The 25,102-nt window shown below is 41.8% G+C and overlaps 1 long non-coding RNA gene across 1 annotated transcript in view; it reads right to left on the bottom strand.

Annotated features, from left to right (window-relative positions):
* Positions 1 to 1,633: 1,633 nt before the first annotated feature.
* The window catches only part of LOC109037826 (uncharacterized), a 308,967-nt gene continuing 285,498 nt past the window's right edge, over positions 1,634 to 25,102 (bottom strand). The window contains exon 3 of the long non-coding RNA XR_011900726.1: positions 1,634 to 2,093. This is a non-coding gene — a long non-coding RNA (uncharacterized lncRNA). The remainder of the gene's footprint in view (positions 2,094 to 25,102) is intronic.

Genomic DNA, 25,102 nt, shown 5'->3' with positions numbered 1-25,102 from the left:
TGCAGCTCGCTCGGACTCCATGATTCTGCTCTGTTGCTCTCTCCTCTCCCCTACTCTTTGCTCCTAATGGCGCCAAGCACAAATTTCACTCGCGGAGAAAAATTAAACTGCTCAGCTCAGGGAATTGGCATTTTTGATTGGGATTAAATTTCTAAACGAGTCCAACCCAAGTCAACCAGGGTAATTCTCAAAATACTTTGGCAAGATATTTTTTCTGATATAATTTAAGGATATAATATAATTATTGACATAATTATTATGATATAATTTATTTAAGGATTGAGGATGGAGAATCTTTAGAATTTATGGAGAAATCACATGCTTGTGTGGGGGCCCCAGCGTTCTGAGGCATTGAAATTAATCCTAAACGTACCTATTTACATTTTGAATTTTGGTGGAAAATACGGGGGGGAGGGGGGCTTTAATTTATATCTGAGCCATGTATGTTTGATTAGAGGATTTACTTATTGCTAAATAGGCAGAGGATGCCAGATGATAAGGGATGAGTTTGAGGATTGTATGCGCACAAGGTATAAATGTTTTCAGGATAAAGCTATGGCAGCTAAAAACTAAGATAGCATCCTTCCTTCCTTATTGGAATCAGGCGTAGATCTCAGGAAAAATTTAAAAAATAAAAGGAGGCTATCTACGTGTGGGAGAAACACACAAGTTACTTAGAGTACTTAGAGTTAAATTTTAGGTAAAAAAGATGTGTAGTTGGTCGGTAAAGACGCAGAGTTGTACTTACGTATTTGCCAGGCTGTGTACATGCATGCAGCACCCACTGCAGCCTCCTCCGGAGAATACTATCGGTGCTTAATATTATCTCAAACATGCTTCAGATGTCAAATTTTGAAATCATCCATGTTGTGAATACCTATCTATTAATTATACCTGTATCTTTCCCTCTGCTTTACGCTGCTTATTAGTACATTCTGTGCGCATTGGGGGAACTAGTTGAGAGGAGGACGGGGGGGGGTAAATCTTACCCTCACATCTGACTTAATTCCTAAGAAATATGAGGGATTTTGCTAAGTTAGCTGTGTTGCCAGACTTTCATTGTGGAAATTATAATTGTACCAAAAATATTTCCATGTAAAGATGAACCATCAAGCTAAAACTTTAACTAAACATTCGCACAAATTTATCAAATTCTTTTTGTGGCACAATGGTACAACTTCTGGAAACTTCCTGTTAATAGGTAAATACGAGGCACTTAGCACATTTCTTGAAAAATTTGCTAAAACAATATCTGTGCACATTTCTACTTTTGATAACTTAAACCTTCAAAAGTACATAACAATCCAAAAAGTGGTAAAATTTACCGATCAGGCATCAAGAGGTGAAATGTGGGAGTGTAAATAAATAACATCACCTACAAAGATAACACTTACATTGGAAATATGATAGTATCAATAAATTAATATGTATGTTTTCAATTTTTAATTCTAAGAAATACAAAATGGATTAATATAATGCACCCACTGGTACCTATGGTGCTGAGGGTGACGTCTCGTTCCTGAGTGTTCAAGCAGTAAACGATGGAAAAAGGACGCTTGGAGCATGGGGTGCTGAATCGAGACCGTCAGGTTCTTCTCTTTGTCAAATAGGTACATTGAAGGTGGATGAAAAAATTGATTCAGCTGTAAGTTATCTCTCAAACTGCTCAAATCATAAGCAAAGTCAGTTATGAAAGATAACCAACAGCTTTTGCTGTGAGGACGCACGAGCTGCCAGAACTATTTCTCTTAAAATCTTCTGGGAAAGAAGTGAAAAGGAAACAAGACAATATTTGTAGAAAATAATCACCTACTAAATAAAAGGGAAAAGGATGCTTACATAAAATGAACTGGGGGAAAAAAGTAAAATAGATACCTATACACACTCTTGTGACTTAGCACTGTAAGTAGGTAGGTAATAAGAAAATTTGGAAGCACAAAGAGTTTAGGTATAATGGGAGAGCTGGGTGGGGTAGGGAGGCGGCGGACGATAGGATGGGTTAGAGTAGGTATTGGGAAGAGAGTGCTCGAACTGCCCTGAGTTCCCGTCGCGCGACGCAGCCATCTTGCCTGCACATCGTAGGGGGTCTTTGCCTGCAAAAAGTAAACATCCCCTTGATACTGAGAGTCAAGACAACACCCCTCATGGAGTCACGAACGGGAATAAAGATTACACAAATTGAACGTTTTTCGTAATCTTTGATCGGCTCATTCTTAAATTCCTTTCTCCGTTCCTTCTCTCATTCCGTTTGTTCCTTGTCGAACCCGAAATTCCTCGGTCCATTCCAGATTTTAATCTTTGCGATCGGTGAAAATGTAATCTTTATTCCCGTTTGTGACACTGTGAAGGCCTAAAATCCGATTGACCAATCAGAAATGGATTCGCATTGTCTTGACTCTCAGTATAAAGGGACTCTAGGCGCAACCAAAGACATAAAGACGGAGTGCTCGTATCTATAAGCACGGGGAAAAAGTGAAGCTAGGTTCGGCGCTGCGCGCTTGTGCGAGTGTGTAAATGAGCGCGGGAATCCATGGCGGCAAACGGAAATTTGATTTGAACTTGTCCTCTGGATTTTTGCACATTTCTTCTTTGAAACGTATTTTAAATTCCTAAAACGAATATACTAAGAAAGTTCGGTCTGCGTCCTAATATAATACACCTACTTTTGCTCGGTAACAGGCAGTAATCTCAGATAAAGTTAGTTTTTCTTCTGCTCATGGTGGTTCTGCAGGTTCAAACAGGCCGTTACAGTTCTAGATCAACGTTACTCCCAAATGAAATTAATCGGTCGACGACGGACTGAAACTAACCTAAAGTTAAAAAAATATGAGTGTGTACCTGAATTTGGGCAAAAATCAACCTAAAATACTTTGTTTCCGCAATTTTATTTATTAGTTCCCGCCCTACATTTGAATTCAAACTTGTCCCGATTTCGCCGCCAATCCTCTAGCAAATAGTAGAGGTGATTGAAAAGAAGCTCTAGAAGCTTCATTTTTTGCTTTTAGTGCTCCGTCTTTATGTCTTTGCTAACGAGACACACGGGTAGGAAGGGAACCTTGATCGACGGCCAGTTACGCGGAGAGGCAAGCGAAGACTGAGGGGGCTCAAGATGGCGGGTAGCCGCGGTCACTGGTCGAGAACCAAGGTCCAGGGGAGGGGAGAGTTATGCAACGGCCAAGCATATCCCCGCGAGAATATGAATGACCGCTGCAGACCGTCACAGTTAGTTCAGTCGATGGAAAACGGAGTGAAAATACCCACCTTTGCAGCGGGAGAGTATTTTCTTAAAAAAAACTTTAAAGTATTGGCTAAAGCAATAGACTTTTATGAAAATTGATCATGTTTGACCATTTTTGCACGTTTGTTACTTCAGTCGATGGTAAACAGAGTGAAAATTACCACCTTTGCAAAGGGACAGAATTTTCTCAAAAATAACATTACAGTATTGGCTAAAGCAATAGACTTTTATGAAAATTGATCATGTTTGACCATTTTTGCACGTTTGTTACTTCAGTCGATGGAAAACGGAGTGAAAATACCCATTTTTGCAGTGGGACAGTATTATCATAAAAATATAACATTATAGTATTGGGAAAAGCAATAGACTTTTAAGAAAATTATCACGTTTGACCATTTTCGCATGTTTGTTACTTCAGTCGATGGAAAACGGAGATAAAATACCCACCTTTGAAAAGTGACAGTGTTTTCTTAAAAAAATCAATAAAGCATTTGGAAAAGCAATAGACTTTTAAGAAATTAATCATGTTTCACCATTTTCGCACGTTTGTTACTTCAGTCGATGGAAAACGGAGTGAAAATACCCACCTTTGCAGTGGGACAGTATTTTCTTAAAAATAACATTAAAATATTGGCAAAAGCAATAGACTTTTAAGAAAATTGATCATGTTTGACCATTTTCGCACGTTTGTTAGTTCAGTCGATGGAAAACGGAGTGAAAATACCCACCTTTGCAGTGGGACAGTATTTTCTTAATAATAACAATAAAGTATTGGCAAAAGCAATAGACTTTTAAGAAAATTATCACGTTTGACCATTTTCGCATGTTTGTTACTTCAGTCGATGGAAAACGGAGATAAAATACCCACCTTTGAAAAGTGACAGTGTTTTCTTAAAAAAATCAATAAAGCATTTGGAAAAGCAATAGACTTTTAAGAAATTAATCATGTTTCACCATTTTCGCACGTTTGTTACTTCAGTCGATGGAAAACTGAGTGAAAATACCCACCTTTGCAAAGGGACGGTATTTTCTTAAAAATATCATTAAAGTATTGGCAAAAGCAATACACTCTTAAGAAAATTGATCATGTTTGACCATTTTCGCACGTTTGTTACTTCAGTCGATGGAAAACAGAGTTAAAATACACATTTTTGCAGTTAGACATTATTTTCTTAAAAATAACAAAATATTGGCAGAAGCAATAGCCATTTAAGAAAATTGATCATGTTTGACCATTTTCGCACGTTTGTTACTTCAGGCGATGGAAAACGGAGTGAAAATACCCACCTTTGCAGTGGAAAAGTATTATCTTAAATGTGCATTAAAGTATTGGCAAAAGAGATAGACATTTAAGAAAATTGATCATGTTTGACCATTTTTGCACGGTTGTTACTTCAGTCGATGGAAAACGGAGTGAAAATACCCACCTTTGCAAAGGGACGGTATTTTCTTCAAAATAACATTAAAGTATTGGCAAAAGCATTAGGATTTTAAGAAAATTGATCATGTTTGACCATTTTCGCACGTTTGTTACTTCAGTCGATGCAAAACGGAGTTAAAATACCCACCTTTGCAAATCGAGAGTGTTTTCTTAAAAATAACAATAAAGCATTGGCAAAAGCAATAGACTTTTAAGAAAATTGATCATGTTTCACCATGTTCGTACGTTTGTTACTTCAATCGATGGAAAATGGAGTTAAAATACCCACCTTTGCAGTGGGACAGTATTTTCTTAAAAATAACATTAAAGTATTGGCAAAAGCAATAGACTTTTAAGAAAATTGATCATGTTTGACCATTTTTGCACGTTTGTTACTTCAGTCGATGGAAAACGGAGTGAAAATACCCACCTTTGCAAAGGGACGGTATTTTCTTAAAAATAACATTAAAGTATTGGCAAAAGCAATAGGATTTTAAGAAAATTGATCATGTTTGACCATTTTCGCACGTTTGTTACTTCAGTCGATGCAAAACAGAGTGAAAATACCCACCTATGTAGTAGGACAGTATTTCTTTAAAAATAACTGTTAGGTATTGGCAAATGCAATACAATTTAAAGAAAATCGATCATGTTTGACCATTTTTGCACGGTTGTTACTTCAGTCGATGGAAAACGGTGTGAAAATACCCACCTATGCAGTGGGACAGTATTTTTTGAAAATAACATTAATGTATTGGCAAAAGCAATAGACTTTAAAGAAAATTGATCATGTTTGACCATTTTCGCACGTTCGTTAGTTCAGTCGATGGAAAACGGAGTGAGAATACCCACCTTTGCAGGGGGACAGTATTTTCTTAAAAATAACATTAAAGTATTGGCAAAAGCAATAGACTTTTAAGAAAATTGATCATGTTTCACCATCTTCGCACGTTTGTTACTCTAGTCGATGGAAAACGGAGTGAAAATACCCACCTTTGCATAGGGACAGTATTTTCTTAAAAATAACATTAAAGTATTGGCAAAATCTATAGACTTTTAAGAAAATTGATCATGTTTGACCATTTTCGCACGCTTGTTACTTCAGTCGATGGAAAACGGAGTGAAAATACCCATCTTTGCAAAGGGACAGCTACTTGCAGCTTATTGCAAGCCCTGGAATTGTACAGGCTATGGTGCAATGTGGCATACATCTTGATGCCACAATAGTCCTCTACTGAAATTAAAAAATGTTGGCGCCCCTGCGCCCTGAAATTATCGAACTTCGATACCTCTCCGCCACCTATCGCCTTTTCTGTTAATTAGCGATTTTGGTTATCGAATTCCCCTATAGATCGCGCATGCTTGTCAATTAGCACTCACTCATCTGTCACCCCTCCCCTTTCTCGATAATGGACTCTTCCATTTTTTGCATGCTACGATACCGCGTTGCCAGCGCTCTCTTCGTGATGGTTCCTCCCCTCAAGAGGACCTGTTGAATTCTGCTTCGACCTGCGTCCCCGTTGGTTTGCCCTCTCAGTTTTCTCTGGTGAAAATCGTATCTTTTGTGTAAAGTTCTCGATTTATCTATCTTTCTTCGGTTCTCCATCCTTGGATTAACCTGGTAGTTCTTCCTAATCGTCGCATTGGTTGTATTCAGGTAGAATTCATGAATTACACCTCTTTAGGAATCTAGCATCTAGGACCTCAGCCCCCCTTAGGCTTTACCTCGTGGTTGCTAATTTCAACCCTGACGAATACCAATGTAATTTTCACCCTTTGTTCCCTATTTGCCCTGAATACCCTTCATTAGAGCTCAAAGTGAACTATCCCTTTCCTTCATTCCCTTAAACCCTCTCCTTAGTTTCCCTAATCCTCTGGAGACTTCAAGTTCAAGGTCATGCCTAGATCCCTCATGACCATGGAAGGCTAAAGTTTCAATTATGACTTCATGAGCAAGTCTCGTCACCCAGGAATAATGGCTCGATGGTCTCTGCATATTAACACTCCATGGTAAGCCTCATGTTTCACTCAGACATACCCCTTTATGACGTATGATGATCTGTGTATTGTGTGTCCCCACACCCCCGCCCCATTTCAGGTTTCTCTAAGTTCAATCTCTTAGATCCTAAAGATACAGTCCACTAAATTTATCGGAATTCAGGCCCCCCAAAGATCGATTTTACCTTTCGATTCTATAACGGCCCAAACATGGTCCTAGCCGAGCCGCATTTGTGATATAATGAATTTTGGACCACTCTTTAAAGTAAATGAATGAAGCTTTATGTGTCAGCCACTCTCAGAAACCCCTTTTCTAAGCTGTCACTTCAAAGTTCCTAAGCTTCATAACATGTGAGTGCAGGCATGGTTATATTTACAAAATTTAAAGTTATGCTTGGCATCTCTGGAGTGCTGGAGTGAGTTGAATGAACAGGTTCCCAGTCAGGCCCCATAATTGATTACACCTGGTTCATAGGCTCCGCCTCCTGTATCCTACCCTCCTGCCTTCAATTCAATAGTACTGTTACCCTCCCTTTATTCTTAGTTTTTTCATTATTTGTCTGAGTGAAGAAACACATGATTTAGGCCATTTTGAACTCCAGCCATTGTGTGCCAGTCTCCGTCGGGCTCCCTTCCTGGGTGCCTTGCTGCTTATGAAGTCATTTTCTTTCATGAATTGATTTAATTACATTTTCAAGTTATTGCTCACTGATTTGAGCCCAATTTGTACCTCAAGCAACCTGTTTTCTCTTTCTGGCTACTCCTTAGTGAGACAGATAAGAGCTGCTATTTCAGTCAAAAGTGAGGTTATATACACCAGTGTTTTTCTTCCTGTGCATATTATTCTTATCACCTCACCATTATGAGTCTACACAACGAGGGTAGTGACTCACAAAAGGGTTCAGATAATGAATTTGATGATCAGGTGAATGGAGAGAACCCTGGCAAGCAGCCCACCAAGCGCTCCATGCGCCAAACTGCTTCCAGAGCTGTTCAAGTCCCTGTAGAATTCACAGCCCTATACGCCAAACGCAATAGGTACTATGATATGTTGCAACGTTCCCTTCTGGGCGCACAAGCCCTTAATTCTAGAAATTGGTTCTCCTTTGAAGGAACTTGGAATAGAGTATTGCAGATTGAGAGTAATTTCAATGCAACCCAAACAGAGATTATTGAGCTGAACGCCACTCTTCCCCCTGAGAAACAGTTAGAGGTAGATATCACTCAAGCGCAGTTTGAGGACATGTTAGATACCATTTCAGTCAAATATTTCGGTTTGAAAAATGCGTCCCAGATTGTGAACGTTACACCGCCCTCATCTCCCTGTGTTAATTCGCCTTCGCCCTCTACCGTGCAAAGCCCTTATGTTAAAGCTCATGTCACCCTGCCTCGCTTATCTCTGCCTACATTTGATGGAAACCTTTCTCAATGGACCACGTTCCATAGTCGGTTCAAAGTTGCTATTCATGAGTCAAAGTTGAGTGATGTTGAGAAATTTCAATATTTGTTAAACGCCCTGTCTAAAGAGCCCTTAGATTTAATTAAGACATTGGAGCTAACTGCAGAGAACTATGAGGGAGCATGGGACATGATTTGTACCAGGTATCAGAGTAAACGTCGTCATTTGTTTTCACATTTTAACGGCTTGTTGGAACTCCCTGAAATTAAGCACAAGAATAGTTTGTCTAATTTCTACGCTAAGATTCAAGAGCATATGAATGCTCTCTCCTCCCTCAATCATCCCTCAGAGACTTATTCAGCGATGCTTGTTACGGTAATTTGGAGGAAATTTTCTGATAACCTGCGCGGCAGATTTGATGACTTTAGAGAAGATGCGTCTGAGTATCCAACGCTCAATGAATTGTTATCATTTATTAAGTCAGAGTGTGCCAGAATCGTTGATAACCCTTTCACAGGCAGTTCTAACTCGTCGCCCTCCTCAAATTCTAATGCCGGCCGCAATACCAAGGTACTAGCAGCACAAAATTCCCCTAAAAAGAACCCTTCGAACAGCCAAGCTTCCGACAGTAGTTCTTCATCTGAAAAACCGAAAACTTCTCGCGAATGTCGTTATTGTGAAGATGAGCCATCTCACAATACATTTAACTGTCCTACTTTTAAGGCCCTGACTCAGCCCGAGCGCTGGGAAGCTGTGCAAAGCAGGCAACTTTGTAGAAACTGCCTGGGTAGAAATCATTGGTCTGATAAATGTACTTCTAAACGTGAATGTAAAGAGTGTAATGGCACTAAAGGACGTCATCATAGTATGCTTTGTCCTACTTTGAAAAATCCAGAGCCCAACACTTCTCTTCATACCGCCCTTGTTGCCAAATATCGCCCTTTAGCAGCAGTAATGCCAACCGCTAAGGTTTTTCTTACCAGTTTAAGCGGACAGAAAGTGTATGCCAAAATGCTTTTAGATTCGGGATCTTCAGGTACCCTAATTACGTCTCGCCTTGCACGTACCCTGAAAATCACGCCGAAGCCCTGCTTAAATGCTATCAACGGCATAGCGAACACGCCCATTCCTGTAGCAGGCACGGCGAAAGTTGACGTTGGCATTCCCAATGGTCGCATGGTAGTTTATAATCACCCTGTAACTGTCATGGATAGACTTACCGGTTCGGTTCCCGCCGTCCCCCTCTCACCTGATTTTCAGAAAATTTTCCGCGATTATACTTTAGCTGACCCAGAATTAGATCGCCCTTCAGAGATAGATATTTTATGCGGTGTAGATTTGCTCGCAAAAATTCTCACTGGTGATAATGTCCCTGCTCGTGATGGCCTCATGGGCCTAGGGACCGTTTTTGGACTCGTTTTAGTTGGTTCCACCTCATGCCTGGTGACTCAACTCCCTCCGACAACCCCTGTTACGTTGTTGACCGCGCTCCCTGTACACGCGCACACTCCTCAGCCTGACGTCATTGAGAAATTCTGGCGTTTAGAGGAAGTTCCCCCTCCCGTTAAGTCTACGCCAGAAGAAAGGCTGGCCGAGAAAATTTATTCTGAAACCACTATTCAGCTTCCCGATGGTCGCTATGAAGTCAATCTGCCCTTTCGCCCTGATCCCCCTGTCCTCGGTTCCTCTCTTGATTTAGCTCGCAAACGTATGCTCTCCTTAGAAAGGCGTTTCGAGTCAAATCCGAAATTGGCGGAAAAATACCGGAAATACATGATCGATTTTGAAAAGGATGGTTTCATGTCGCCAGTCCCCCCGAACCCCTCCCCCGAGGAGGCGCCAAAGTATTTTTTGGCTCATCACGGTGTCACCAAAACTACCAATGGAGTGACAAAATTGCGATGCGTTTTCGATGGCAGCGCCCCTAGCTCCACGGGCGTTTCATTAAATGACACTTTGTTGGCTGGCCCTGCCCTCCAGAATGACGTCCGTGACGTCTTACTGAACTTTCGCGCCCACCCTGTGGTTTTTGCCTGTGACATTAAGCAAATGTACTTGCGCATTAGCGTCACAGAAACTCATCGCCCTTATCAGTGTATTTTATGGCGTGCTCACCCGTCGGAGCCGCTGAAAGCGTATTATTTGAACACTGTCACTTTCGGAATTAATTGCTCGCCCTTTTTAGCAATTCGAACCCTGCATCAACTGGCCAGGGATCACGGACATAAGTATCCTAACGCAGCCAAAATCCTTTTAGAGTCTGTTTACGTCGATGACGTCAACGGGGGCGGACCTACCATTCGTGTCGCTAAGGAGCACCTCGAGGAGTTGATCGCTCTTCTCGCCCTGGGAGGATTCTTCTTGCGAAAATGGTCGGCCTCCCACCCCGAAATTTTAGAAAATTTGCCCGCGGACCACCTAGAATGCCCAATCATTGACGAAAATGATGAAAGCCCGCGGTTTTCGATTTTGGGCGTACAATGGGCGCCAAAATTGGACTGTTTCACTTATGTAATTAATTTAAGGCCTCACGCAGCCACCAAGCGCGGCATTCTCTCCATGCTTGCTTCAATCTATGACGTCTGCGGATGGATTGCACCCGTGACCTTCACTGCTAAATCCTTAATGCAGGAAATATGGAAATTAAAACTGTCATGGGATGAGCGAGTCCCCGATGAAATCTGGCAACTGTGGTCCAATTTCTGTAGAGAATTGCCAGCGCTGCGCAAGGTTTTGATTCCTCGCTGCTTGTATGTGAGCGCGGAATATTTTGAAGTCCATGGATTTTGTGACGCCAGTCAATTAGGTTATAGTGCCCTTTTGTATCTTAGGTCTTCGCCCTCCCCGGATTCTGAAGCCCTTGTAAATCTCGTCACTGCTAAAACGAAAGTCGCGCCCCTGCGTCAGGTCACTTTACCGCGTTTAGAACTTTGCGCCGCCGATTTGCTCGTTCAACTTTTTCACGCGACGTTGCCAAAACTCCAAGAAAAATTCGGCGCTAAGAATTTTTATGCGTGGTCAGACAATACAACGGTTTTGCATTGGATAAATACGGAATCTCACACTCTGAAAACTTTCATTGCTAACCGAGTTGCTCGCATTCAGGAGCTTGAGAATGTCACGTGGCGTCACGTGCGTTCGGCCGATAATCCCGCGGATGTGGCAACACGGCCCATGGTGCCCTCAGAATTGCCCTCGAATGAATTGTGGTGGCACGGGCCCCCCTGGCTCTCCTTGCCCCACTCCGAATGGCCCGAGGAGCCCCTCGGCGCCCCAGACTTAGACGCCATGGAATTTAAGAAGGAAATGGCGCCCTTTCCCGCCCTTGATGCCCTTGTCGCCCTTCCGCGCCCTACAATTATTCCAGATCTTTCCTCATGGGATAAAATTGTTCGCGTGATTTGTTATATTTTTCGCTTCATTCACCGCTCGCGAAAAATACCTTGCTGTAAAGGCCCGTTGGACTTGACAGAAGTGCGCACCGCGGAAATTTGGATTGTGAAGTTTATTCAGGCCGAGCATTTTTCTGATGATGTTAAATTGTTACAGCGTGAGCCTAATGCACTCTGCTCATTGAGAACACAAAAGTTAACGCCTTTCCTTGACAAAGATGGGCTTCTGAGAGTGGGCGGAAGACTGCACAACGCAGATATCACGCTTAACGCCCGTCACCCCCTCCTCCTCCCATGCAAGGACAAGTTAGTGCGTTTGCTCGTAGAAAAATATCACGCAGTGAACCTTCATCCCGGCCCTCAATTATTACAAGCCCTTATTTCTCAAAAATACTGGGTTCTAGCTGGCCGTTCCTTATTTCGCAGCGTTGTTCACAAATGCGTGCACTGTTTCAGAGCTCGCCCATCCAATGCAGTTCCCTTAATGGGTTCTCTTCCTGCCCCCGAGTGCAGCCTAGCGCGCCCTTCGAGCGCACAGGCGTTGATTACGCTGGCCCTTTCTCTGTGAAACTTCACTCCAATCGCTCCGCGCGCACTGTCCCGGCCTACGTCAGCGTTTTTGTCTGTTTAGTCACAAAGGCGGTACATCTCGAAGTTGTAGACGGCCTTTCCACCCCTGAATTTATCGCCGCCCTTCAACGTTTTATCGCTAGGCGCGGAAATCCTTGTTTGATCATGTCCGATAATGGAACGAATTTCGTCGGCGCGGCCAACGTATTCGCTCGGATCATGAAATCAGCTGATCCTACCTTACAGGAATTTTTTTTGAAAAATAATATTCGGTTTGAGAATATCCCGCCCTCCAATCCTACCAGTGGAGGACTGTGGGAAGCCGCCGTTAAGAGTATGAAATCTCATTTGAAACGAACTATCGGAAATGAGAGACTTTACGCCGCGGAATTCATAACATTGATATGTCGCATCGAAGCGATGATGAATTCGCGCCCTCTCACCCCTATGTCATCAGACCCTAATGACTTTCGCACTCTGACGCCCGGTCATTTTCTCATTGGCCGCCCGTTGTGCTGCCCTCCGGAACCGATTTATTTTGATCAAGACATGTCTCGCCTCCGCCGTTGGGAACTTGTAAATGGAATGTTTCAAGCAATCTGGCGGCGATGGAGCGTTGAATACATGCACACTCTCCAGCCTCGCGGCAAATGGGTCAAAGAGGCCCCGAACTTAGAAGTAGGAACTTTGGTCCTCATTAAAGATGACAATTTACCTCCTCTAGAATGGAAGCTTGGCCGCGTGTTAGATGTTTACCCTGGTAAGGACAAGCGCGTTCGAGTAGCTTCGGTGAAAACCATTTCCGGAACGTATGAGCGCCCGGTCCTAAAACTCTATCCCTTGCCTCAGCAAGACTGACCCCCAAAGCACCCCACCTCACCCGCTGGTGCACGACCTCCGGCAGAAAGTGGTGCCGCCCGTTCTTCCACTCTGGAGCAGCCAGCGCCTCTCGCGCTCCAACCCCAAGACTCAGAACGGCAGCCGCATCTCGCCTTCTTCGCCTTCGTGGTTTGCCCATCACCCATCGTCGCCCTTGTAATGCACACCCCTTCCCTACGTGTTTCGCGCCTCTTGTACCCGTTATTTCTTGTGTTTCTCGCCCTTCCAAAGTTAGCGCCCCTATTCTCGCCCTTCGTGTACCTCGTCCTAGCGTTCCTTTTATGTCGCCCTGTACTTTCAGTTCGTGTCTCTAGTTTTTAACCTTTGTCGCCCTTGTACCATCAGGTTCGTTTTGTAATCCCTCCGTGATTCCAAGGGGGGGAGTATGTTGGCGCCCCTGCGCCCTGAAATTATCGAACTTCGATACCTCTCCGCCACCTATCGCCTTTTCTGTTAATTAGCGATTTTGGTTATCGAATTCCCCTATAGATCGCGCATGCTTGTCAATTAGCACTCACTCATCTGTCACCCCTCCCCTTTCTCGATAATGGACTCTTCCATTTTTTGCATGCTACGATACCGCGTTGCCAGCGCTCTCTTCGTGATGGTTCCTCCCCTCAAGAGGACCTGTTGAATTCTGCTTCGACCTGCGTCCCCGTTGGTTTGCCCTCTCAGTTTTCTCTGGTGAAAATCGTATCTTTTGTGTAAAGTTCTCGATTTATCTATCTTTCTTCGGTTCTCCATCCTTGGATTAACCTGGTAGTTCTTCCTAATCGTCGCATTGGTTGTATTCAGGTAGAATTCATGAATTACACCTCTTTAGGAATCTAGCATCTAGGACCTCAGCCCCCCTTAGGCTTTACCTCGTGGTTGCTAATTTCAACCCTGACGAATACCAATGTAATTTTCACCCTTTGTTCCCTATTTGCCCTGAATACCCTTCATTAGAGCTCAAAGTGAACTATCCCTTTCCTTCATTCCCTTAAACCCTCTCCTTAGTTTCCCTAATCCTCTGGAGACTTCAAGTTCAAGGTCATGCCTAGATCCCTCATGACCATGGAAGGCTAAAGTTTCAATTATGACTTCATGAGCAAGTCTCGTCACCCAGGAATAATGGCTCGATGGTCTCTGCATATTAACACTCCATGGTAAGCCTCATGTTTCACTCAGACATACCCCTTTATGACGTATGATGATCTGTGTATTGTGTGTCCCCACACCCCCGCCCCATTTCAGGTTTCTCTAAGTTCAATCTCTTAGATCCTAAAGATACAGTCCACTAAATTTATCGGAATTCAGGCCCCCCAAAGATCGATTTTACCTTTCGATTCTATAACGGCCCAAACAAAAAAGAATGCCTGTGGCTGCACCAACACATGCTCAAACGCTTTTTTGCAAGCTTGAAACTGCGTAATGGCTGGTACAACCTGCTTAGAAGTCCAACCTAAAGTTGACCTTAAATTGATTTTTAAGTTTAGATGGTAGTTTTTTTTATAACAGTTAAAAATCAGTTGGCAGTAAACATAAAGTAGTACTTTAACCAGCCTGTGGCAGATTTCACCTAGATGAAAGAGACTTGAAATTTGTGATCATACCTGGTGCATGGTGCACACACTGTAGTGCATTTTCCAGATTACTATGGTGATCTTGAGCGTGATGCGCAGATTTGTGGCACATCGCACCATAGCCTGGTGATTTACCAATTTTATCAAACGTTCAGCCTCAAATGATTATGAATATTGTGTTGAAAATGCCCATCTGCGAATTTTGGGTTCAATTATAGATTATCTGGAGTGAATTTCCTGAACCCTCACTCCCTAACTCTATCACCTCTACTGCTACGCTCATGCCCTACCCCTCCTCCAATCAATGAATCTCTCATTAAGTTCCTGAAAATGCTCAGTAGCGCAAATCGACGGTGTAAGTCCGCAATCACATATCTTGTTTGCGCTGTCTGGAAATCTCCGGCTCTATGATATTTTTTGAAAGGAGAACAAATGGACATCATTCCTTGAAGTTTAAGCTGAATTTTCCTCTCACTGAGAAGAAAAATCTCGGCAGTTTTAAAGAATTGCCTTTGACAAGTGTTCTTTTTAAATAATAAAGTATGACAGGAAGTCTGCGATGTCGCAAACCGAGTTATGTGATTGCCGACTCACACTGTCGAAATACTTCGAGTGTGATCGAGTAAATGTAGGTTTACATGAATCCAATTGTAGTAGATACAATGAGATTTTCCTGACAATAAATTACATGGTTAAAATATTGACTAAGTTACAGATAAGATCATAAACAGCTGAAGGGATTGCTCCTAGAAGCTGAGGTTGGGCTCTCAATTTTCACTATGCTTACCAGTGGTACTTATCAGTCAATTGTCAAACATTAGGTTTCAATGGGCCTGTTGCAAACTTTTGCTAGAGCAAAAATAAGAGTTGTTTCTTATAGATAATGCCTCAAAAATCACGATGAGCGCATCGGCAAAGTCTGAAATGCACTCATAACTTCACAATCTGCGTAAGAAATTTGCGTTTTTTTAAGCTTCCCGCTTCAAAAACGATACTACGGCATAGGTGAACATTTTGTTAGAGGAGTCGCTCCATCGTCGGCGATATTCATCATGGCCGACGCTTGCACGCAGTTCCGCGCGTAATTCAAGGAGAGTTCAAGGTCAATCAATTCGGGCGTGGAAAATATGAACGTTAAAACACCGATTGTTATCTGGTCTAATCCAGTTCAGGTGTTATCTCGTCCCATCAAACGTGTTTTGGCGGATTGGCGTCGGCTATGATGATTATTGCCGACAATGGAACGACTCCTCTTACAAAATGTTCACCTGTGCCGTAGTATCGTTTTTGAAGCGGGAAGCTCAAAAAACCGCAAATTTCTTACGCAGTTTGTGAAGTTATGAGTGCATTTCAGAGTTTGCCGATGCGCTCATCGTGATTTTTGAGGCATTATCAATAAGAAACAACTCTTAGTTTTGCTCTAGCAAAAGTTTGCAACAGGCCCATTATTTTAAGTAGGAAATCTCTGTGACGGGACTTTCATATAGGAAAATGAATTGAATATTAAAAATAGAAACGCAAGAAAAATTCAAATACAGAAATTTACCTATCATACTTAACAACAAATTTATTCTTTATTTTGTATGACTTAAAAATCCAGCAGTCACTTATTTTTGCCTCATGTACGAGTATGCCCTCTATCTGTAGTTCTCAATGTTATGGATGTAATTTTTTTTGGTCACTCACTTCATTCTGTATCCAACATGCCAAGGTGTAAACATTTCAAACGATGGAAGCTATTTTGCAATTTCTTAAAATTATTTGTTCAATGAGGAAATAATCACTAATGCCTGTTTTTTTATTCTTTTTTTCTAGAACTTCTTTACGAAGTGCTTGGTTTGCTGGGATCCTCATGGAAAAATGAAAGCTACTACCACTCTGTGATTCAACTGATTTTTCCGCATTAGATCAGTTATTAACAGAGATTTAGCAGCAAAATCACATCATCAAGTTCTTGAAAATCTACCTTAAAATTTATTGAAAGATTGACAGAAAAACAATGCACTGCATCATAAGTGCAATCTCCTGGAAGGCATTTGTTTCAAAGAAATTTAGCATGTAGGATTTTTTTTTATTATTATTACTTTCTTCCAAAAGTACAAAGACCAGTAATAACTTTAAATGAGCTTATTAACTTTCCTATGAATTGAAAGGGAAGAAATTGGAAGTGTTGGGAATCCTGTGAAGTGCGATTCTGAAAGTGTTTTTAAAATATAGGACGATTGGAATTGAAATATCTTACCTCTTCAGGAGAACTAGACACAGTGAATGGTGAGTTGCTGCAAACTGTTTTTTTCTTGCATGAAGTTTTTAGAAGAAATAGACCAGGCTGTTGAGTAGAAACTCCAAGGAATGGAAAATGTCGTTCAGAATTTTATGATGACTTTGATAGAATCTAACTTTATGAAAAATCAGCAATTTAATTTGCGGGGAATGAAACTCTAAATTTTTTGGTGCGGGGCTGTGAAACAATTTTATTTCATTCCTGCGGGGGATTGCAAAAATTTGGTTTCATTGCCCCGCACTAATTTTTTAGTTGCATTGCCCCGCGCAACAGCAACAGGCTGAGTTTCACGGGGCAATAAACTGCGGGGCATTGCTGTGATACCGCAGATATGCGTTGTTTTCGAAGTAAACTGAAAATTTTGTTATCATCTGCCGAAGCCCAAGCGTCAGGCGATTTTTTTGCGTCTCGACGTGATGCACACATCGCGGTAAGTAATACGCCCAAGGTAATAATGCGCTTTGAAGCGACCAGAAGCTTGTTGCGTCTCCATCGCATTGCTTTGATTGAACGCCAAAGAACTCGGACTCCCTCATTATTTTAGACATATAACAAGGGCATCCGTGAAATAGATTTATTTGCACCTAGGCGTTGGTATCCAGACGTTGACGTCGCTGCGTGCGTCTCAGGTAAAGCAGGGTGTCTGCTTGCTTGGAGAACCGGGAGTATGTTTTGGCATCAGGGGAAGCTCAGAAACATGCCATCAAATCAGTGACAATTGTGTGATCATGGAATTTCTGCGTGGAGTCATTCTGTTTTCACTTAATATTTACGTTTCCAAGAAATTGTGGGATTTTCAGAGTTTATCATCTATTTGCAGTTGATGCCTTGAAAAGAACCCTTATTCGGAGAAATATTTTCTAGTTACTTATCACAGAATTTTCTTTCTGAAAATCACCCATTCGCATGGAACCGCTAGGAGGGTATGGATTCGATCGACATGAATCGATCGAAAAATGAAAACGTGAATCGATCGACATGAATCGATCGACACCGATTCGATCGACAAATTGTCAAAAACCCGGGACCGATTCGATCGACATGAATCGATCGAAAAATGAGAACGTGAATCGATCGACATGAATCGATCGACACCGATTCGATCGACAAATTATTAAAAAACCCGGTACCGATTCGATCGACATGAATCGATCGAAAAATGAAAACGTGAATCGATCGACATGAATGGATCGACACCGATTCGATCGACAGTTAATTCAAAAACACCCGGATCGATTCGATCGACATGAATGGATCGAAAAATCAAAACGTGAATCGATCGACGTGAATCGATCGACACCGATTCGATCGACAAAATTCGATCGACTCACGGATTTGTCGATCGACTCACGGGTTTGTCGATCGACTCACGGGTTTGTCGATCCATTCACGGACTTGTCGATCGATTCACGGGGTTTGTCGATCGACTCACGGGTTTGTCGATCGACTCACGGGTCTGTCGATCGACTCACGGGTTTGTCGATCGACTCACGGGTTTGTCGATGGACTCACGGGCTTGTCGATGGACTCACGGGCTTGTCGATCGATTCACGGGGTTTGTCGATCCATTCACGGCTTTTGTCGATCCATTCACGGTTGTCGATCGATTCATGTCGATCGATTCACGTTTTCATTTTTCGATCGATTCATGTCGATCGAATCCATACCCTCCGAATCGGAGTCGATCCATTCATGTCGATCGATTCACGTTTTGATTTTTCGATCGATTCACGTTTTGATTTTTCGATCGATTCATGTCGATTGAATCGGTACCGGGTTTTTTAATAATTTGTCGATCGAATCGGTGTCGATCGATTCATGTCGATCGATTCACGGTTTCATTTTTCGATCGACTCATGTCGATCGAATCGGTCCCGGGTTTTTGACAATTTGTCGATCGAATCGGTGTCGATCGATTCACGTCGATTGATTCACGTTTTCATTTTTCGATCGATTCTTGTCGATCGAATCCATACCCTCCTAGTTAAGAGCTTCAAGAAAATCACAATCTTCAGAATTATCACTGGGTGGAGGGGGGGGGGGGGGGGGGGGGGAGTTAACCGTCTAAGTAGTACCGAATCCGCTTACGAAATCCAAAATCAAATTCACTCCTGAAACAGATATTGTTCTCCTTGAATTTTTCAACGTGCGTAAAATGAACTACATTTTGCAGGAATCAGGAACAACAATCTCTGGCTCTTTTTAGAGAAAAAACATGCATGCCAATAGTTTACTTTGCAGATTGGTGTTTTGATATATGAGCTAGAAATCATCGTTCCCTACTGCAAAACGCAGTCCAAATTTTCTTCATGCAATTATCGCATTTGATAGGTACTTGAAAGGCTAGTAACATGAAGAGTTTATTTTCAAGGAAAAAATTTAAAATTTTCCTCTATGGTAGATTTTTATGTTTTTTAGGCCATGTTCCTGATCAAGGTCCCTTCTTAATGACTATGGCGTTTGTAGTTAAGCTAATGAAAGTGGAATTTGCAACCTAAGAGGGATACAGAATGGCCTCCAACCGCGAGGTATAATCTCCAGCAATGGAGTTGTGCGCTCTTCGTCTCCTGATGTAGAGATCCCGGATCAGGATTTCCAAACTTTCATCTGGAGTCGAGCCATCGAATACGCAGATCGACCAGCGGGGCGATTATTGAAATTTCTTGTTCGTCGGGACGACATAGATGACATAGGTTAAAAGGCGGAGCGTGATTGGTCGGCTATGTCTTATCGCTGCTTTATCGTGCCTTTGTCAGGTGGAATGATCGACATACTGTCGGAAACTTAAGAGGTGCCGTTAGCTTGTCGATCATTCCACCTGACAAAGGCACGACAAAGCAGCGATAAGACATAGCCGACCAATCACGCTCCGCCTTTTAACCTATGTCATCTATGTCGTCCCGACAAACAAGAAATTTCAATAATCGCCCCGCAGCACTGGTAATATTTAAACTGTAAAGGAATCGATGAGGATCTACAACAGTATTCGAAACTCACAGGCGCTAACGGGCCAAATGCGCCTAAAAAATCGGCCATGGCGCCTAAAAAATGAAGGCTCTGCGCTAACGTGGCCCCTAAATATCTGAATTTTCATAGTTTGTGATTAGTCGAAATTTTCAGCACTAGAAGTGAAAGCTTTTGCTATTCTTCACGATTTCATCCTTCGTACTTTTATCTTCCCCAAGTTACACCTGCTTACTATAGTTCTGTTACGAAAACATCTTGCGTCTAACTTTTCACTAAATTCGCCGTAATGTAGCGGCAAAAAGTCAATTTGGCCCCTAAAATATCTTCAATGGCGCCTAAAAATCGGGCTTTATGCGCCACATGGCTCCTAAAACACACAGGTGAGTTTCGAACACTGATCTACAAGGAATCGAATAGCGATGATGAAACTGCAAAACCATGAAGCTCGTTTTTGACGTTGCAGATTTCCTAGAAAAAAATCCGGTTTTTAGGGAGAACTGACTGTCGTTATACTGTACAATATTTAAGTACATCTTCTCTGTACTCTAAATAAAAAGATAAGAGTTTCGCGTAACGCATATAACGGGACCTGTGGGGTTGGCGCTTCTTCAGTCTCGGCGGGAAGTTTAGGCTAAACTTCCCGCCGAGGCTGAAAATGTGTATATTTTGTATATTTGTATATTTGTATATTTTATTTTGCATTTGAATGTACTTTATCGTGAAACGTTTTTTGAGAATCTCCCGTACAAAGATCATAAAATACAACTCTCTATTGGTGACATTATTAGTTAGGGAGCTAAAATGTTTTTCAACGTCTATTATACGGTTGTTTTCAATTCGCCTTCAGCTGCGTCTGCAGCAATTGTTGTTTTGAATATATGTTGTGCGTGCTGATATTAGTTCATTACATACTCGACTCTTTGAAGGCGTTGTATGTGCGAAAGTAGAGCACTCTGTTGGAGAACAACAGAGGTGAGCTTGAATGAATCACTCAATTCCTACTTTTTTGGTTTTATGACAGATTGCGCCACTTGCGCACATAAAACGCCTTCAGGGAGTCGAGTATGTAATGAGCTAATATCAGTACGCACAACATATTTGTAACAACAATTGCTGCAAACGCCAATGAAGGCGAATGGCTTTCGCACATAAAACGTCTTCAGAAAGTCAAGTATGCAACGAGCTGAAATCATCGGTGTTTTGAAATCTCCGCTCCTATTTTATTTTTTAAAAGGAGGCCGGACCAACATTATGGCTTGAATATTTCAAAAAATACTCTCTAGAAAGAGATAAAAAGTCATTGAAATTTTTAAAAAATGACGTTTAGTAGTTTTCTATTTAGGAAATAAAGTGTGATAGTAAGTCTGCAACGCCGCGCAAACTGATAAACGCACTGTTGCAGTTTCACCATTGATATATATTTCTTTTTACGCTAGAAGATGAGGCAGTAAAGACGAGTAAAGAAAAGAGAAAATATGATTTATGAATCATTGAATTGTAGGAAAAAACAATTTTGTCACCTTGCGAGAAGTGCGATTGGTTCTTCACAACTTTTTCGAGGGGAAAAATTTTGCTATTTGGGTCACACCGCCCCTCGGATCATTTTACATCGACGCCTTAATCGCATTTTTAAGTTATATTTTTGCAGACATGTGGTTTGACGAAGAGAAATTACACTTTCTCGGAGGCCCGATCCTTCAGCCGTCGTTTTGGTGTATCTTTGTTGGATAGAGGACTCAATCCAGGAGATGTGTTAGTAGTAATGCTACCCAACGCCATAGACAATCCTATCATACTTTTAGGAGCTCTTGAAGCCGGACTCCTGGTTACGACGATCGACCCAGCTTACAAAAAGAGTAAGCATTTTTTTAAAATAGTATTTTTATAAAATCACTGCCGGGTTAAAATTTTTTTCAACGTGGTATCATAACCGAAGAAGCCAGGAGCCTGATTATTGAAGCTGTGTCGGCCTGACAAGACAAGACATAGCTTTATCTTAACCATGAAACTTATTGCAATTCGATGTCTTATCGGGTTGCTTTAAAGTTTCAATAATCAGCCCGCTGATGATCGTGTGTTTGTCGAGTATATGGGCTCCCAGGTAGTCTTGTTGCCCATGAATTGAAATTGAAGGCGCGCGTTAAATGGACAGTAGGTACAAACTTCTAACAATAAATCCACAACATCGTTTTTTGTTGCAATCGAAGCTTATCGATGCCTTTTCTCCTGAATGACAATCCGAAGCACTGAAGTTTGTGTTAATTTCTCCTATTATTGAACGATTAGATCATTTGCAGGTGTCTGAAATTTGATGAATTTCGTGTTTAAGTGAAAACTACTGATTGTGAGTGAACCGAACACGAGTATTCCCTTGGTTTATGAATTGAATAATTATTGGAGGAGATAAGACAAAATGATCTAATCTGCTAAAATACGTGAGTTTAAATGGGAAATACCGTCAGAGACGTCACTAGGCGGTGCATTTTCTCAATTTTAAATTTATTTTTATACTATTTCCCATGTCAGAAAAAAATTATAAAAAATACTGTAAAATCAGCTCTGTCTGCACTTTAAGATGAAGCAATAAAAAATTTGCAGGCAAATTCTCCATTGCAATTATTTGTAATCGAGTCCACTTTAGAGCTCATGAAATCCGTAATAAACCTGCAGTTGCTCTTGGTGTGATGGCTCCCGAAGGCTCCTCAATAACATCACTCTCGGATTCATTTCAGACGAATTATCACTCCAGGTCCGCACGATAGGCGCTAAGGTGATTGTAGCAATACCCACGGTCGTTCCTTTGGTAAAGGCTGTGCTAGAGGAGTTAGGAGTAACAATGCCCATCATCCTGGTCGACTTGAAGGGAGAAGAAACGGGGCATGATTTCTGGAGCTACCGGGATCTGATCTCCAGAAGCGACGGCACCGACACCCAGCGGAAATGGCCGGAAGTCTCACCCGAGGACATCGCGATACTCCTCAGCTCGAGTGGTACTACCGGCGAGCGAAAAATGGTAGCCAGGACGCATAGGAACACTGTTGCTACCATGGTTCTGTCGGGCGTCTATGGAAAAAATCGTATTATTTCGGGCTCAATCGGTATGTGAAAATTTCGGGAATATGATCCCATTAGATACATGATAGGCGTTATATTCAGGACGACTAAATACTCCCCCTCATTTTAGGAGAACAAAAAAATGAGTCCATGTTAAAGTGATCATAACGAACTACCTACAGTAGTCTCTCGCTGATTTGCAATTTAACGAGGAGTTTTTTTTTCTTTAAATCTCGAGCAACCGGTCACAAACCTTTGAAAAACTTAATGCCCAAGGACGTCATTATACAAATATTGACAGCGAGTTAAACCAAGACGTAATATAAAAATAAATGTTCGTAATCACTGAAGTTTGTAGACTGATGGCTATCATCAGCCATAGCCAGCACATTCTGATACCAACACTGATAGAAAAAGTTTCATACACGAAAAAACAAAAGTATGGGTTATGTTGCAACACGGGCATTTCCAATTGATTGTGGCGGTACCCCAGTAAAACAGGCTACAGGTTAATTAGGGCACCTCATTTAATTATGCCCACATCATCCAACAAATTGGTGTAGTACCAACATTTTAGGGGATAACCCCTGACACATCTTTTTTCCCGTGTCATAAATTTTTTATTATATGACTACATCCACGTGATGAGTCCTTGTATTTTGTTAATATAAGTGGTTTGATATTCATAAGCTCTAATGATGGCTTTATATCGAGCGGAAAAGCTGTAGTGATCATAAATATTTATTGAAATACAACACCATGGTTTACTTCGTTATCAATAAAATCAAACAGAAGTTTGAGGTCAAATTTTTGAACCATTTTTTAAATATCCCCACGCGAAGGAACTATTAAGGATTTACTAAATATCCGAATGCGGAGAAATGACAAGAGCATGGTCCGATCGATCAGCAATCGGTGATGTGCTGGTTTCCTCTGTTTCAGCTTAAATTTATTATCAAACCGACAAAAAATGGATTTTTGCATTTTCTTTAGATATAGGCTAAAAACCTTTCGTAAGGTTCAGCCCTGCCCCCCCCCCCCCCCCCCCCCCTAGGAGCCTTACGTAGTTAATGAACGGCCTCTTAGAGCGGAAGATTGCGAGTTCTTGCCTCGCGCCATCGCGCCTTCAACTTTGCCACATGCACCACGGACATCCATCAAGTACGAATAGTTGTATCTCTGCGCCGTCATGAACAAGCGTCCTTTCCCTAGCTTTATCCGGGATTTAAGGATTTACTAAATGTCCGATTGCGGGCAAATAGGGCAAAACTACCGACTGTGTCCTGATTCCTAATGCATGTCCGCAGTATTTGATGGAGATGTTGCATGTGTGAGGAATTCGCGATTTGACTGTTGATTCTCCTGTAAAAGTTCACGAGAAACACAATGGTGCCACTGGTTTTCTCTGAAATCAACTCTCAAGCTCAAAAAAAGCTCTCAAGTTGAGGCCAAAATGGAGGGGATATCCCCTACCCTGAGAGTCCTCGTCTACATCAAGACAAACTCTCCATGCAAAGATAGGGAGCAAATACATTGACAGGGCTGCCAATTTATTTGGGGACTATAAAACTGAAAATACGGCAACCTTGCCAATGTATTTGCTCCCTATCTTTGCATGGATAGTTTGTCTTGATGTAGAGGTGGACTCCCAGGATAGCGTGGGATATCCCGGCCATTTTGGCCTCAACTTGAGAGCCATTTTTGAGCTTGAGAGTTGATTTCAGAGGAAACCAGTGGCACCACCGTGTTTCTCGCGAACTTTTACGTAAGAATCAGCAGTCAAATCGCAAATTCCTCATAAATGCAACATCTCCATTAAACGAGATTCTCGATCATCCGCGATACCTCCAAGCGGCGCGATTGTTGAATGGATATCGAATGACCTTGATCGATAAAAAGCATTGCCAAGATAGGGATTTATCGATTAAGGTCATATATCGATCAGGATCATTCGATAACAGGCCCCTTCATCGCGGATAATCGGGACTCTTCTGTACTTCATTCTTTTGGTCAGTTAACGATAAAAATTCTGCAAGTTGATTCTGTGAGGCCGTTGTGATAGAAAGTTCGATACGATATTTTGCACATGTTAGATAGGGCTTTCACAAAAGAAGGGCTTGGAACACAAGGCGCATAAGTGCAGATTTTGCAATTTCGAGAAATACGTATTTGAAGTTTCGAAATCACAAGGATCCTTATGGCGGAAAGAAAGTTCAAACTGACTTTTTGATGCTTAAAAATTGGTATTTGGGAGCGAATTTTTCACGAAATGTGCATTAAAACTAGTTTCACTTAAAACCATCAATTTTTTTCAAAAATTGCACTTGTTCTCCGAA

The sequence above is a fragment of the Bemisia tabaci genome, unplaced genomic scaffold, assembly GCF_918797505.1.
Source record: "Bemisia tabaci unplaced genomic scaffold, PGI_BMITA_v3".
Taxonomy (NCBI): Eukaryota; Metazoa; Arthropoda; class Insecta; order Hemiptera; family Aleyrodidae; genus Bemisia; species Bemisia tabaci.
Note: the sequence above shows the minus strand (reverse complement) of the source record. Positions and strands in the feature narration are given on the sequence as shown.